Source organism: Glycine max, chromosome 20, assembly GCF_000004515.6.
Source record: "Glycine max cultivar Williams 82 chromosome 20, Glycine_max_v4.0, whole genome shotgun sequence".
Classification (NCBI taxonomy): domain Eukaryota; kingdom Viridiplantae; phylum Streptophyta; class Magnoliopsida; order Fabales; family Fabaceae; genus Glycine; species Glycine max.
In genome coordinates this window covers 3,675,468-3,688,865 of record NC_038256.2, presented here as the reverse complement: position 1 = coordinate 3,688,865, position 13,398 = coordinate 3,675,468, and the positions used below count along the sequence as shown (strand labels likewise).

Here is a 13,398-nt window from a genome sequence, read left to right as displayed (position 1 = left end):
ATGGAAAGCTAGATTTTCTGGTGTTGTTTCCTTTTGAGGACGAAGCCCAACTCTCTTTGAGGTTTCGCTTGTAATGTGGTTTCCTGGCAGTTTTCCCTTCATCAGTTATCCCAATTTCGTGAATATTAATCAGTGCACGCTTCGTGTTCGATTAATTGCCTCTGAGCCTAACTTACGTTCATGCTTAATGGACGAAGGACTAACTGGTGTATGTGGTGCCTAATCACGTATTGAAAACCCTAAGTTGATTTTCGCTTAGTAAATTGAAATAGGGTTGGATTAAGTGGTTGACTGTTAGGGACGAATTCTCCATAACCCAGGATAAGAGAATGGCTTCTGAATCAGAGGAAACAACCCGTTTTTAATATTAGTAGTTTCGTATTCCAGTTACTTGTTCTGCTCTTTAATTACCAAACAACCAAACCCCCCCCCCCAATCGTTACTGTTACTGCAAGTATATTATGAACATTTGGTTTGTCACTGCTCGTTGGGAAACGACCTAGGATCACTTCCTAGTTACTGCATTTTCATGTTTATTTGATTCGGGTACGGCCTCGATCAAATTTGGCACCGTTGCCGGGGAGCAGTGTCCAAAGGATCATAATAGCTAGCTAGTGTTGTGTAATCCTTTCGTGTTTTATGTTTAATTGTTAGTATTGTGTTAGTATGTTAGTGTTGTTTAGTGTCCTGGTATTTTGTTTAATGTGTGTTCTGTTTCAGTTTTCCCATTAAGTGTTTCCCCTGTTTCAGTCTTGGGTGTTTTGCTGTGAAGATTGTGCTTGCGGCAAAAACAGAGTAGTAGTAGAAATCAATTAGAGACGGATTTTAGTGACCACCCATGCTGAATTATTTGAGATTTTTTGTTTTAGTAGCTAGGGTTGTTATTTTTGGCTGAATTTTTTTGTGGTAACTTCTTTTAATCCATATTTTGTGGGAAAAATAGCTAGAGCCTTTAGTTTGGTCAGATTTGAAAGTTCCAAAAAACTTGCAAATTTTGTGTTTGTCAAAACTTCAAACGGCCATAACTTTTGCTCCGGTTATCAGAATTGCAATTATTATATATGCATTTGGGGTAGAAAAAAATTTCCTACGCTGTGGCAGCCTGCCGTAGGCTGACTGAGGTCTCCATCGTCCAAAAAAAGTGATTCTGTCAAAAGTTTTTTATTTTTCAAGTTTTATTCACTTATTTTTCTTAACTTACCATTTTTAGCTTTCATAGTTAGACTTTGAATTTTTGTCTGAAAGTTTTTGTGCTATCTTATCATCATTTTATAAGGTTGCTCACAAATTTTCAAGTCATTTGGATATCATTTGAGGGTAGCTGTAGTTCAAACCTACACACCTTTATTTACATGACAAGGCAACTAGTTGTGTATGCTGAATGTAGTGTATGACTAGAGGCAATCCATCTGACTTACAACCCATAGATAGGACATTTCATAGATTAGTTAGGCATCATTTTATACCTTTTGATCATTCTGAGCATTCCATTACTGGTGAATCTGTGCATTCTGTTATTGGTGATTTTGAACATCCTGATCTTGAGCATTATAATTTTGAGCATTCTGATTTTGCACATTCTGAGAACATGGCACAACCTCCACCCCGTGAGAGGACTCTAAGGGAAATGGCTGCACCTGATTTCACCTACGAAAGCTTGTGCATCCAATACCCTGATGAGGATGTCCCATATGTTCTTAAAACTGGACTGATTCATTTGCTTCCAAAGTTTCATGGCCTTGCAGGTGAAGACCCGCACAAACATTTGAAGGAATTTCATATTGTCTGCTCCACCATGAAACCCCCAGATGTCCAAGAGGATCACATATTTCTGAAGGCTTTTCCTCATTCATTAGAGGGAGTGGCAAAGGACTGGTTGTATTACCTTGCTCCAAGGTCCATCACGAGCTGGGATGACCTTAAGAGAGTATTCTTAGAAAAAATTTTCCCTGCTTCTAGGACCACAACCATCAGGAAGGATATCTCAGGTATTAGACAACTCAGTGGAGAGAGCTTGTATGAGTACTGGGAGAGATTTAAGAAACTATGTGCCAGTTGCCCCCACCGTCAGATTTCAGAACAGCTTCTTCTCCAATATTTTTATGAAGGACTCAGTAATATGGAGAGAAGTATGATAGATGCTGCCAGTGGTGGAGCCCTTGGAGACATGACTCCTGCTGAAGCTAGAAATTTAATTAAGAAGATGGCTTCCAACTCCCAGCAGTTTAGCGCCAGAAATGATGCCATAGTCATTAGAGGAGTGCATGAGGTAGCTACAAACCCATCTGCATCATCTGAAACTAAGAAGCTTGAAGGCAAACTGGATGCATTGGTTAACCTGGTAACCCAGCTGGCCTTGAATCAGAAATCTGTACCTGTCGCAAGGGTTTGTGGTTTGTGCTCCTCTGCTGACCACCATACAGACCTTTTCCCTTCCATGCAGCAACCTGGAGCAATTGAGCAGCCTGAAGCTTATGCTGCAAATATTTACAATAGACCTCCTTAACCTTAGCAGCAAAATCAACCACAGCAGAACAATTATGACCTCTCCAGCAACAGATATAACCCTGGATGGAGGAATCACCCTAACCTCAGATGGTCCAGCCCTCAACAACAACAACAGCAGCCTGCTCCTTCGTTCCAAAATGCTGCTGGCCCAAGCAGACCATACATTCCTCCACCAATCCAACAACAGCAACAACCCCAGAAACAGCCAACAGTTGAGGCCCCTCCACAACCTTCCCTCGAAGAACTTGTGAGGCAAATGACTATGCAGAACATGCAGTTTCAGCAAGAGACCAGAGCCTCCATTCAGAGCTTAACCAATCAGATGGGACAATTGGCTACCCAATTGAATCAACAACAGTCCCAGAATTCTGACAAGCTGCCTTCTCAAGCTGTCCAAAATCCCAAAAATGTCAGTGCCATTTCATTGAGGTCGGGAAAGCAGTGTCAAGGACCTCAACCCGTAGCACTTTCCTCATCTGCAAATGAACCTGCCAAACTTCACTCTACTCCAGAAAAAGGTGATGACAAAAATTTACCTAACAATTTTTGTGTAGGTGAATCTTCTTCCACAGGTAATTCTGATTTGCAGAAGCAGCACATTCCCCCTCTTCCATTCCCTCCAAGAGCAGTTTCCAACAAAAAAATGGAAGAGGCAGAGAAAGAGATCTTGGAAACGTTTAAAAAAGTAGAGGTAAACATACCTCTGTTGGATGCAATAAAGCAAATTCCTAGATATGTCAAATTCTTGAAGGAGCTGTGCACTAATAAGCGAAAGCTTAAAGGAAGTGAACGAATTAGCATGGGCAGAAATGTCTCCGCATTAATTGGTAACTCTGTTCCTCAAATTCCTGAAAAATGCAAAGATCCAGGTACATTCAGCATACCTTGTATTATAGGGAATAATAAGTTTGACAATGTCATGTTAGATTTAGGAGCCTCTGTTAGTGTTATGCCTCTGTCGATTTTTAATTCTCTATCTCTAGGTCCCTTGCAGTCAACTAATGTGGTAATTCATTTAGCTAATAGAAGTTTTGCCTATCTTGTTAGTTTCATAGAAGATGTCTTAGTTAGAATTGGTGAACTGATTTTCCCTGTTGATTTTTATATCTTGAATATGGAAGATGGATTTTCTCAAGGATCCGTTCCCATCATTCTAGGCAGACCCTTTATGAAAACTGCTAGAACTAAGATAGATGTTTATGCAGGCACACTGTCTATGGAATTTGGTGACATAACTGTTCATTTTAATATTCTGGATGCTATGAAATACCCATCTGAAGATCTTTTTGTATTTCGTGCTGAAATAATTGACCATGTTGTTGATGAATACATGACTGATCTTTATTCTAATCTGCATTCCTCTCATTCTTCATGCATTGAGTCTGAAATTGTACTTGATCATATGTCTGAATTTGATGCTGAGAGTGAATCTGAGAGTGATATTGATTGCATGTCTGGTGGTGGTGTTTTACCTCTCGAGATTGATTTTATAGAGTCAGATAGAACTAACCATGTTTCAGGAAGTACACATACCTCTGACTTTCTTTATGAGGTAAAGGCTGAGAAACCATCTCCTTCTACCACTGTCCAGCCGACCACACTAGAATTGAAGCCTCTGCCATCAAATTTAAAATACGCTTACTTGGATGATAGCAAGAGTTTTCCAGTGATTATATCTGCCTCCCTTGCTAATGAGCAAGAGGAGAAGTTGTTGTCAGTTCTCAAGAAGCATAAGAAGGCTATAGGCTGGACCCTGGCGGACATTCCTGGTATTAGCCCATCCACATGTATGCATCGAATAAATTTAGAGGATGGAGCTAAACCAGCAAGACAACCACAGAGAAGACTCAACCCGGTGATTTTTTATGTAGTGAAGAAGGAGATAACCAAGCTTTTGCAAGCTGGAATCATTTATCCTATCTCCGACAGCCAATGGGTGAGTCCCGTCCAGGTAGTCCCGAAAAAGACTGGCCTCACAGTGATCAGAAATGAGAAGGAGGAGCTGATTCCTACTCGGGTGCAGAACAGTTGGAGAGTCTGCATTGACTATAGGAGGCTGAACCAGGTTACCAAAAAGGACCATTTTCCCCTGCCATTCATTGACCAGATGCTTGAACGCCTGGCAGGTAAATCCCACTACTGTTTCCTTGATGGTTTTTCTGGTTATATGCAAATTACTATTGCTCTTGAGGATCAAGAAAAGACCACATTCACCTGCCCCTTCGGCACTTTTGCCTACAGGAGGATGCCTTTCGGCCTGTGCAATGCCCCTGGTACCTTCCAGCGGTGCATGATTAGTATTTTCAGTGATTTTTTAGAAAATTGCATAGAGGTGTTTATGGATGATTTCACTGTATATGGATCCTCTTTTGATGGTTGTTTGAATAGTTTGGAAAAAGTTTTGAATAGATGCATTGAAACTAACCTTGTTCTAAATTTTGAAAAATGTCATTTTATGGTTGAGCAAGGTATAGTTTTAGGCCACATTATTTCCAATAAGGGTATTGAAGTAGATCCTGCAAAAATTTCTGTTATTTCACAATTGCCTTACCCCTCTTGTGTGCGAGAGGTGCGATCTTTTCTTGGTCATGCAGGATTTTACAGGCGCTTTATAAGGAATTTTAGCAAAGTAGCCCTTCCACTGTCCAACTTGTTGCAAAAGGAGGTGGAGTTTGACTTTAATGACAGATGCAAAGAGGCTTTTGATTGCCTCAAAAGAGCGTTGACTACCACCCCCATCATCCAGGCACCCGATTGGACAGCCCATTTTGAGCTTATGTGTGATGCATCAAATTATGCATTGGGGGCTGTCCTTGCTCAAAAAATTGATAAATTGCCCAGGGTGATATATTATGCTTCTAGGACTTTAGATGCTGCCCAAGCGAATTATACTACTACTGAGAAAGAGCTTCTAGCCATAGTTTTTGCTCTTGAAAAATTTCGATCTTATTTGCTTGGTACCCGCATTATTGTTTATACTGACCATGCAGCTCTAAAGTACTTGTTGAAGAAGGCTGATTCTAAGCCTAGGTTGATCCGATGGATGCTCTGGCTCCAAGAGTTTGACTTAGAGATCCGTGATAGGAGCGAAGCACAAAATCTAGTTGCTGATCATTTGAGTCGGATCGAACGTATATCTGATGCAGATTCACCTATTTGGGATGATTTCCCGGATGATCATTTGTATATACTGTATAGTATTTCTGACTCTCTTTCTACTCCCTGGTTTGCTAATATTGTCAACTATTTAGTTGCTTCTGTTTTTCCTCCCTTAGCATCTAAGGCCCAAAAAGATAAAATTAAAAGTGATGCTAAGCATTTTATTTGGGATGACCCCTACTTGTGGAAATTGTGCAGTGATCAGGTCATTAGACGGTGCATTCCAGATCATGAGACTGACTCAGTCCTACAGTTCTGTCATTCTTCCGCACCGGGAGGTCATCTGGGTGTTCAAAGGACAACTCGCAAAGTGCTTGATTGTGGTTTTTATTGGCCCACCATCTTTAAAGATGCGTGGAAGATCTGCAGCACTTGTGAGCAGTGTCAGAGAGCAGGAAATACACTTACATGGCGACAACAAATGTCTCAGCAACCTATGCTATTCTGTGAGGTGTTTGATGTCTGGGCTATAGATTTCATTGGTCCTTTTCCTGTCTCTTTTGGTTATGTTTACATTCTCCTTGCAGTTGACTATGTTTCAAAATGGGTGGAAGCCAAGCCCACTAGAACTAATGATGCTAAAGGTTTCGCAGACTTTGTCAGGTCTAATCTGTTTTGCAGGTTTGGAGTACCTAAAGCAATTGTTAGTGATCAAGGAACCCATTTTTGCAACAGGACAATGCATGCCCTGCTTAAAAAGTACGGGGTGGTACACAGGGTATCCACACCATACCACCCCCAGACCAATGGACAGACAGAAATTTCTAACCGAGAAATCAAGCGAATTTTAGAGAAGATTGTGCAGCCAAGCAGGAAAGATTGGAGTACCAGGCTTGATGATGCTCTCTGGGCACATCGGACTACCTACAAAGCACCCATAGGAATGTCTCCTTATTGGGTTGTCTTTGGAAAGGCATGTCATCTTCCAGTGGAAATTGAGCACAAAGCTTACTGGGCAGTGAAGACTTGCAACTTCTCTATGGATCAAGCTGGTGAGGAAAGAAAGTTGCAACTGAGTGAGTTAGATGAAATCCGCCTAGAAGCCTACGAGAATGCCAAGTTCTACAAAGAAAAGACCAAGAAGTTCCATGATAGCATGATAGTTAAAAAAGACTTCGTGGTTGGGCAAAAAGTGTTATTGTATAATTCTAGGCTTGGACTCATGAGTGGTAAGTTGAGGTCTAAGTGGATTGGTCCTTTTGTTGTTACTAATGTTTTTCCTTATGGTACAGTTGAGATCAAAAGCGACTCCACAAACAAGAGCTTCAAGGTCAACGGACATCGACTTAAGCCATTCCTCACGAACCCTTCTTTAGTGGACGTAGTGGTGGAAGAAACTTCTTTACTCCACCCTACTCTTCCTCCACCATGACTTAGGGAGTTTTTCTTTTCCTATCTCCTTCCTTGCTTTTATTACACTTGTCCAATTCTCTTTGATGATTTAATTGTTTTTAATCTTTAAATTGTGCTACATTGAGGACAATGTGTTGTTTAAGTATGGGGGGGTGTTCTTTGGTTTTGCTAGTTTTGTTGGTTTTGTTAATTTGTTAGTCGTGTTAATTTGTTAATGTTGTTAGTTTCGTCGGATTTTTAGTTTAATATTTTGGGTCAATTTTGTGTGCACGTACGACTTTGCATGTTTTTCTTTGAATTATAGGATATGTTCAAGAAATGGGTAATTGTTTTGAAAATAAAAGTTCTTGACATTTTGTGACTTGAAATCCTTGATTCTTCTCTACATGTCATGATAGTTTTGAAAGCTCAATTTGAAAGTGATGAGTTTACCTTTGTGAGAATTTGAGCCATCCATCATCATAATCATTTGGTGTGTTTTGCCCCATTGATTGCTTGCACAATAGCCTTGGCTTGATTCTTGTTGATGCGTCCTAATTCACATGCATATTTGGAAATGATTGAGGCAATTTTGTTCTTATAAGCTTCTAGCCAAATGAACTTACCTTGAATTAATTCCTTTGATAGCCCTTTTGAGCCTTGTTTCCCTTTCCTTGTTTTGAAACTCACTACAAGCCTTAAGTGAAAAACCATGATATCACCATATCCTTAAGGAATTTTGGAGCTTTGGAATTGTTTTGGGAATAAGTGTGGGGGGTTTTTGTTTCATTGGATAACTTGTTTTGTTGGCTATGCTTCATGATGTATTTTGGGCCATACTTGATGTACACTGTATATTGGTTAAATGTTGGACATGCTGAATGAAATGTTGTTTCTCAAAGGCTATAGAGTAAAAAAAATAATTTGAAAAAAAAAGAAAAAAAAGAAAAAAGAAAAAGAAAAGCAATAAAGTTGAGTGAATAAGATCTTAAATGGCACAAGAATGATGAAACTCTTGGTTCTACTCTTTATGTTTAAATTTTATCTTTACTTCTTTTTTATTTTCTTATTTTTACTAAATATGCACTTATTCCCCATTGCTCCTCTATCCCTTTGGGATTTAGCCACTTATTCCATATTTTTCCATACCTTGTCCTTGGCCCCATTACAACCTTAAAAGACCTTTTGATCCTCATGTGCTTGTGTTTATGGGTTGATTGTCAATTTTAGAATCTTGCCAAGTTTATGTGGTGTTTGCTTTCATGGGTGCTTTGAGGGTAAATAGTAGCCTAGACACTTGAGAGATAGAGTGTATATCTTGTGAGGCTTTATCACTTTTCATTCTTGAGCTGATTAACTATTTTGCCATGATTGGGTTGCTTGGATGATTTTCACGAATGTCTTGACTTTTTGGATCTCCTTATGTTAGATGTTACCCATTCCTTTCATTCCTTGATGTTCATTGAGAAATATGTGAATGTTTTTGTTTGTCTCCCTTTGATATCCTTGGATTTTTTTCTTTGTTTCATTTTGCCCAGGAGTGCAAAAGGCTAAGTATGGGGGGTTTTGATGTGCCATCATTTTCTTCTATTTTCTAAACCCTTTTTGCACCATTTTAATTACTGATTGGTCTTAATTGTCAATTAATCAGACAGTTTTATTATTTGGGCTCATTTAGCTAATTTGATGTTTTTAATCTAATTTCAGGAATTAATGAAACATTGGGCTTAATCCGGATTTTGGTTATGGACTTGAAGAGGGCAAATAAAGCAGCGCTTACCTTAGTTAATTTCTAATTAGGAAATTTCGCAATTTTATTTTATGTTGTTCAGTGTTTATTTCGTTTTGGGCCAGAGTATTGTAAAAAGGGCCCAGTGACTTTGAGTGACTCTTTTTAAATAGCAGCCTTGGGATTCATGCAAGGCATTCTATTTCTGCTATTTTCATTATTCAGAGCTTTGGGTTTTAGGTTTTCACGTTTTTCTGTTCCCTTGTTACGATTTTCGTTCTTAATGCAAATTTTCATTTTCTGCTTCTAATTACGAGTTCATTCTTGCTTCTTCTTCTACTTTCATTTACGTTTCTGTCTCATTTACGTTTCTGTTCATTTACGTTTCTGTTCATTTACGTTTCTGCTCATTTACGTTTCTTATTCTAAATTTATCCTTTTGTGTACAAACAATATCAAGAATTTGTTTTGCTTGTCTCCCTACTATACTACCAGCATCATTCTATCTTATTTGGTGCCCCAGCTTGCATCACACGAAATCTTTAAGGTATGTGGGCCTTGTAATTGCTCTTTTGGTCCATCTTTCTAATTGCACCCTATTATTGTTGCCTTCTTGCTTAGTGTGTTCTCCCCTGTGTCTGTCATTGCTTCTGCTGTGTTCTCACTCTTGCTATCAAAATGTCAGCTTAAATTTTACAAAAATTAATTAGAATTTTCTAGTGTTGTTACTAGCTAGTGCAAGTACCTGCATGGCTCTCTCCGACAATGTAAAACTCCCTATATTTATATTGTGGAATGAAGACATCCATCTAATTACAAAATTCAGTGCATCCTGAGCTGTCACAAATTTGGAATTCTCATGGTAATTAGTGATATAGAACAAGGGTAGTTATGAAAATGGATATATATATATATATATATATATATATATATATATATATATATATATATATATATATATACACGCTCTTGCTTGTGATTATTGCCTCAGTTGCAGCAACAATGGGATTAGGGAAAGAATGCTGAGAAATGGTACTATTGTTGCTCATGTAAATAGGTTGATGGAGATGCCCTAGAGAATGTGGTTGATTTTGATTTCCCGTGTTTAACATTTAAACATTTAATTACCACCATGGTGTCTATTTTGAGAAAGTGTTCCAGAGTTGGAGTAACCACTATAACTGTTCCAAGGTGATTGCGGCATGCTAGAATGTAGAGGAGAGAAACCTGAGGAAAAGTTAAGGTTTGTTGATCAGTATTTTGGCATGCAAGTGAAGCTTGAGTTTGAGGAAGAAGTTGGAGGTGTTGTAAGGTCTAAAGTGATTGTGGGGTGAGAATTCAAGGTTGAAATGGATGAGTTGGGGAAGTAGAATTGTTGTGGTCTTGAAACTTGGTGTGTCGAGAAGTTTAGAGCATTATTAGGGTTGTAATAAGGATCACTAGAGTTGATGATGGAGGATATAGCTGAATCAACTAATCCATGTTGTGAACTCAATGAGGGAGATTGGAGCATGGAAGCTGCAGCAGAAGTTGTGCAGGCCATTGTAGTGGCTGACATAGGAAGAGGGTGATTGTGAGTTCCTTCATAGGTGGTAATCAATATGGACATTTCTTCAGCACATCTTTGCACCTGAAAATTAATTAATTAATTACAAGAAAATGATATTAATTAATAACATGTTTAGTAAAATTAGCTTATAAGCTATATAAGTTAAGAGCTGAAACCTTGTAAGCTAATAATAGTAACATATATCAAACACACCAATTTTTGGATTCTAATTTCAGCTTAATTTGATGTCATAACATCAATAAAAAAGTTAAGAAAACCAGTACTATTCAAACCAGATAAATCTACCTTTACTTTTACTAACTAATCACTTGAATGCCCAAGTACAAAGTGCTAGAAGTTAAAAATATTTGAAGTGTGATAGTGTAGTGAAGTTTAGAGGAAATAAAGTACCTTGCTAGCTATTAGGCTTCCCATCCCATGGCACAATTAAATTAGCAACTCAATTTTTATTAATCTATCTAATCTAGTCCAATGTAATATATAAAATAGTGAAAATTGAGATACTACTTAAGAAAAACAAATTGAAAGAGTAAAGAAAATGAAAGAAATAAAATTAATTAGTCAATACATGACTGCATGCATGCATCATATGTATCTAGACTAATTGTTAATTTTCATTGTTTTCTATATGCCCATCAAAAACAAAATTTATTGTTTTCTATTCTGCTCTGTTTATTTATTATTCAAAACAAGTCATTAGAGGATTCATACTTGTTTTCTTACTAGACAAGATGGAGAAGCAGTGCATCGATAGTAAGCTCGGGGGCATGGATTTCCTTTGGCCATTTTCTGTCCATATTTTCTCCAATGGCACCCATCATTCATCTGTATAAAAATTGAATAAATCATGCAAGTTTTAATTTCAATTTTTTTGTTTATAAATTAATTAAAAACAATATCGCAATATTATAAAAATGATAATAATCCGGTTGCAAGTTTTTTAGGGGTGAGTGTTTATTGTAACCCTTTAAACGCAAGGCAAGGGCACCACATGAAGAAAAGATGCTCTCTTATTAAAATTGTAAATATTCTCTTTACTTTTGTTCAATGAAAGGGAAAACTAGGTTTAATTTAATGTTTGTTTTGAAATGTGGTCATTCTTTTTAAAATATAGCCCGTCATTATTTTCTAGTCTTCTCATGTGTGTAAGTGGGACAATGAGTTCGGTGAAAAGGCTATACTGATTGGCCTGAGTTTAGGAGATTGGCCTAAATAAACTTTAATTTAAAGCACCCATCCTTTAGCATTTCCTTGTCTATATATAACAGCATTGATATATAAAACAAAATGCAGGAAAAGAAGAGAATACACTTTATTAATTATCACCTAAATGATTACTTGCTTAGAGATTAATTGTCTACTAGCCAGAAGTTCTATATTCACAAGGCAGTTCTTTATTATTGAATAGGAAAATTTAGTATTGATAATATATACAATGTGGGATCTCGTATGAATGACAATATGCTTAATTTTTAACTACTGAAATGCAGTTGGTGCCACTTATATATGACCAAACCTCGTCAAATTAAGATAGAAGCAACACTGCAACAGTAAAGGATCAGTATTTCAAGTAAAGACATAGTTGTATTTTTTATCTTTTATTTGGAAGGCAAAGGCATAGTAGTATGTACCTTGCCTACACAACAAATCTCTCCTTTGCCTTAATCTTACTAACTACCTTGAGTGCAATTTCAATTGGAATTAGATTAGTGCAGCCAGCGTAACTATCTTTCTTCCACCAATGGCACCCCCAATGAAATATTGGTTTTCAATGTAACTAAACATTTCGGCACGCCTAATTGCTTCAACATAAGCCTCATGGATGCTCCTTTCTACATTTAACTTTGTAGACAACTCACTAACTAAGACATGGTCAATTGACCTGTATACTTTAACTTTCCAATTGCATTCCTTCCTCTGTCTTCTTCTTCAATAGTTCACCTACCTTTATTCTTGTGGCATGTGGGATTTCTGTGTGAGGATCTGCAACCTGCCAAGGAGCATATATGCTTCTAAAAAGATGAATATCAATGTGAAAGGGGAGTGGTTCCTAATGCACATAATTTCATGTTCAAATTTTGTGTGTGTGTCTTCATAAATATTAAATAAGCCTTACCTATCAGGTAGACACAAACTTTAAACAGGATTTCACCATGCTAAGTTTTTTTTGGGTGAATAAAATGTTTAGATAAGTTAGGTGTCAAAGAATCATTAAGGCCTCAAAACTCAAAAAAATATTATAGAAGTAGTTATAATTACCCACCCATGAGGTTCTTATATCCGCAGTGGAATTCAAATTCATGATGGTATGAATGTTATTGTTATCAACTGGACCAACCTTTGTTGGCTGGTATAAGTTAAAAAGTCAAGTTAAAATTTAGCACAAGAGGACCCATTCCTATCTAAAAAGACAATAACAAATGACATTGCAATTACCAGAACCATCATGGGATTGAAGGACCACCCTGCAATATAAACTAAGTACTTTGCACCCTCAACGGCTTTATAGACACCCATCCTCCCATAGCTTCTTTAGAGCTCCACATAGATCAAATGGAGGTTGAAAAGAAGAACAATGGTGAGCATCATGATAATGTTTGACATGAGAATTGGACCTTAGTAGGAAGGTAGCCTCCCTCTGCCCTTCAAATTCCCAGTCATTGCTCAACATCTTTGCCTAAGTCGGTTCCAATTCAGCCGGCTTGAACCATAGCTGGAACTTCAACTTAAGTTTTGGGTTTGGTTTTCCATTATCCATGAGGAGAGGGAAGAAGCCATTGATGAAGCCTCATTTCTTCAATAGCTGCTGAGCCTGAATATCGAATTTTCCTTATACGGAGAACGCGATGTTTTCAGCGTAATGGTGATGCATGAATCAGCTAGATTAGCACATTGAATCTGAAAAGTTTGGTTCCACACATGGTTTATTTCTTGGCTGGTTTTTGCAAACTTCTGGTTGTCTATCTTTATAGTCACGTAAGCAGGATTTCCATTTTCACATATGCACTAAAAACAAGAAAAATGTTGAAAAATATTAATGCATGGAATGAGTTTACAAAAGGACAAAACTTAGATGCACTTCCTTAAGAATTTTTGGTGA

General features: G+C 37.7%; 1 non-coding gene across 1 annotated transcript; it reads right to left on the bottom strand.

Annotated features, from left to right (window-relative positions):
- Window positions 1-1,966: 1,966 nt before the first annotated feature.
- On the bottom strand, window positions 1,967-2,073 carry LOC113000874 (small nucleolar RNA R71). Its single transcript, XR_003266195.1, has one exon. It is a non-coding gene; the product is annotated as a small nucleolar RNA R71 (small nucleolar RNA).
- Window positions 2,074-13,398: the final 11,325 nt, after the last annotated feature.